General features: G+C 36.7%; 1 pseudogene; it reads right to left on the bottom strand.

The window, feature by feature from the left end:
* Positions 1 to 2,482: 2,482 nt before the first annotated feature.
* Positions 2,483 to 3,133, bottom strand: LOC138079730 (lys-63-specific deubiquitinase BRCC36 pseudogene; annotated as a pseudogene).
* Positions 3,134 to 4,240: the final 1,107 nt, after the last annotated feature.

The following is a 4,240-nucleotide window of genomic DNA, read 5'->3' as shown; positions in this document are numbered from 1 at the left end:
AACCACTTCACTATTCTTGTTTTGAGAATCCCATGAACAGTATAAAAATACAAAAAGATATGACAATGAAAGATGAACTCCCCAGATCAGTAGGTGCCCAATATGCTACTGGAGAAGAGTGGAGAAAGAATTAAAAGGCTGAGTCAAAGCAAAAATAAAACCCAGTTGTGGATGTGACTGGTGATGGAAGCAAAGTCAGATGCTGTAAAGAATAATATTGCATAGGGACCTGGAATATTACATCCTTGAATCAGGAAGTGGTCAAACAGGAGATGGCTAGAAAGAACATCAACAATTTAGGAATCAAGGAAATGAAATGGACCAGAATGGGCGAATTTAATTCAGATGACCATTACATCTACTACATTGGGCAAGAATCCCTTAGAAGAAATGGAGTAGTCCTCATAGTCAACAAGAGTCCAAAATGCAGTACTTGTGTGCAATCTCAAAAATGACAGAATGATCTCCGTTCATCTCCAAGGCAAACCATTCAATATCACAATAATCCAAGTCTATGCCCCAAACACTAATTCTGAAGAAGCTGAAGTTGAATGATTCTATGAAGACATATAAGACCTTCTATAGATAACACACAAAAAATATATCCTTTTCATCATAGGGGACTGTAGTGCAAAAGTAGGAAGTCAAGAGATACCTGGAGTAATAGGCAAGTTTGGCCTTGGAGTTCAAAATGAAGCAGGGCAAAGACTAACAGATTTTTGCCAAGAGAATGCACTGATCATAGCAAACTCCCTCTACCACACACAAAAGACGACTCTACACACGGACATCACCAGATGGTCAACATCAAAATCATATTGATTATATTCTTTGCAGCCAAAGATGGAGAAGCCCTATAGAGTCAGCACAAACAAGATTAGGAGCTAACTGAAGTTGAGATCATGAACTCCTTATTGCAAAATTCAGACTTAAATTGAAGAAAGTAGGGAAAACCACTAGACCATTCTGGTATGACCTGAATCAAATCCTGTATGATTACACTGTAGAAGTGACAAAAAGATTCAAGGGATGAGATCTGACAGGTAGAATTTTACAGGAGGCAGTGATCAAAACCATCCCCAAGAAAAAGAAATGCAGAAAGGCAAAATGGTTGTCTGAGGAGGCCTTAAAAATAGCTGAGAAAAGAAGAGAAGCAAACAGCAAAAGAGAAAAGGAAAGATATATCAATCTGAATGCAGAGTTACAAAGAATAGCAAGGAGAGATAAGAAACCCTTTCTAAGTGATCAATGCAAAGAAATAGAGGAAAACAATAGAATAGGAAAGACTAGAGATCTCTTCAAGAATATTAGAGACACCAAGGGAACATTTCATGCAAAGATGGGCACAATAAAGGACAGAAATTGTATGGACCTAACAGAAGCAGAAGAGATCAAGAAGGGGTGGCAAGAATACACAGAAGAACTATACAAGAACAAGGTCTTAATGATCCAGATAACCACAATGGTGTGGTCACTTACCTAAAGCTAGACATCCTGGAATGGGAGGTCAAGTGGGCCATAAGAAGCATTACTTCAAACAAAGCTAGTGGAGCTGATAGAATTCCAGCTGAGATATTTCAAATTCTAAAAGATGATGATGTGAAAGAGCTCCACTCAGTATGCCAGCTATTTGGAAAACTCAGCAATGGCCACAGGAGTGGAAAAGGTCAGTTTTCATCCCAATACAAAAGAAAGGCAATACCAAAGAATGTTCAAACTAACACACAGTTGTACTCATCTCAAGCAAAATAATGCTCAAAATTCTCCAAGTGAAGCTTCAGCAGTATGTGAACTGAGAAATTTCAGATATTCAAGCTGGATTTAGAAAAGGCAGAGGAACCAGATATCAAATTTCTGACATCCATTGATCATCACAAAAGCAAGAGAATTCCAGAAAAACATTTACTTATGCTTCATTGATTATGCTGAAGCCTTTGACTCTGTGGATCACAACAAACTGTGGAAAATTCTTAAAGACATGGGAATAGCAGACCAACTTACCTGCCTCCTGAGATATCTGTATGCAGGTCGAGAAGCAACAGTTAGAATTGAACATGGAAAAATGGACTGGTTCCAAATTGGGAAAGGAGTACGTCAAGGCTGTATATTGCCACCCTGCTTATTTAGCTTACATGCAGAGTACATCATGTGAAATGCTGGGCCGGATGAAGCACAAGCTGTAATGAAGTTTGCTGGGAGAAATATCAACAACCTCAGATATGCAGATGAGACCAAGGAAGAAAGTGAAGAGGAATTAAAGATCCTCTTGATGGAAGAGGGGAATAAAAAAGCTGGCTTAAAACTCAACATTTAAAAAATAAAAATCATGGCATCCGGTCCTATCACTTCATGGCAAACAGATGGGGAAAGAATGGAAACAGTGACAGACTTTATTTTCTTGGCTGAGAAAATCACTTTAGATGGTGATTATAGCCATGAAATTAAAAGATGCTTGCTCCTTAGAAGAAAAGCAATGACCAACCTAGACAGCATATTGAAAAAACAGAGACATCACTTTGCCTACAAATGTCCATATGGACCTTTCTCCAATAGTCACATGAGGTACAATATAAATTGGGATTCCAATTCACTCATATTCTGAGCTCTTTTGGACCTGTATGGATTGAAAGCAAGTGTAGATTACCCATCCAGTCTTTGTACATTTATCTCCTATGAAACAGGAAAATATAAGCTTGACAATGCCTTGATCCATCATCTGGTACATGGCTTGGTGTGAAAATCAACAAGTGAAGGCCAAACAGTTATATGAGGATGGAAATAATACCAGCCTGCAACTCTCATCGGGTGACCTGTTAGTTCAGCCAAGCTCTCTGCCTCTGTTGAGGCCACAGACAACTATTTGGAGAAATTTCCACTCTATCTTTCCTCTTATCAGAACATTGCAAGATGATGACAAAATGAACATAAACACTTATGTTGATGTCAACTTTTCAGCAACAGTACAGATTTCAGTTCCAGTATATGTAAATTTGGAGTCACTACTTAAATCACCATTCAATGCCCTTATACACAACCCCATCACCTCCTCCTTCTCTGTGCTGACATGTGATTGAGACATACTAGGAAAGCATCCAGATGAAGCTCTCACTGCCTGCATCACTGGCACTGCCATCTTGACCCAGTCCAACTCACATCCGCCTCCCACCAGCTTGGGCCGACCAACCAGTTGCTCAGGCATGTGGGTTGAATCCAAACATTCTTTGCTTAAATCCACAGAGCTAAGTGTTTAAGAAAGGCAAAAACTTTTGTTCTGAATGATCATGTATTTTTTAATGTTTTTTACTGTTATTAGTATTCCAATTCAAATATATTAATTTCACAGATTTCATCCAGGAAAAATGCTACTCGTTACCTCTCAATTTTTTACTAATGCTGCATTTTTCAGTATTAAAAAAATGATTTCAATACCATACATGAAGTTTTCATTCAGAATAATACATGTTTTTAAAATTATTAGATTGATTTATTAATTGATAATCAGAAAATTCTTTTCTTATAAACTTTTATATCAATTCCAGTAAAAACAGTTTTTCCTTATTTAGAGAGTACCAGAATTTATTTAAAATGGCAAAAAAAAGTTAGTAAATGTACATTTGCTATTGTACGGTCTACTAGTTATATTTCTAAAAACCCCCTTTTCAATATTTTTACATCATTGATATCTGGAAAAATAATCAGGGTTATAAAAATCCAAGCCTGATTATCTGTGTTCTCAGATTCTTTAAACTTTATTCTCAATTATATGAAAAGCACAATGTAGCATTATAGCACTTGAGGCTTAATATCATTTCATTTAATTCTGTAGCTTCAAATACCTAATGATTGTGAAAAATGATGTGATTTATAAAACTAAAATATTCACTATTCTATTGGACTCTGTTTAAAGCAACAAATAACAAAATACTGATATCTTAATAGTTCTTAACGGTAACTTAAAATCTAAGACTGATGGTGACTTTTAGGGTACACACCAGTTCAGCATAATGGCTGCCCTCAATTCTTACACGTCAGTTAACATATTATTGGCCTATGCCCAACGTGTATTATTTTGAATATCACCCCTGAATATACCTGTCCTTCCTCTAAGCTAAACTGGGCACGGTTTAGACAGACAAACAAAGAGAAACAAGCTTAAACCATTAGTCTGACAACCAAAATGCATTAAAAATTCATAGATAATTAATGAGAACCTACTGTACAAAACAGGGAACTCTACACA

Source organism: Capricornis sumatraensis, chromosome 5 (assembly GCF_032405125.1).
Source record: "Capricornis sumatraensis isolate serow.1 chromosome 5, serow.2, whole genome shotgun sequence".
NCBI lineage: Eukaryota > Metazoa > Chordata > Mammalia > Artiodactyla > Bovidae > Capricornis > Capricornis sumatraensis.
The sequence above is the reverse complement of the archived record's forward strand: the minus strand, read 5'-3'. Positions and strand labels throughout refer to the sequence as shown.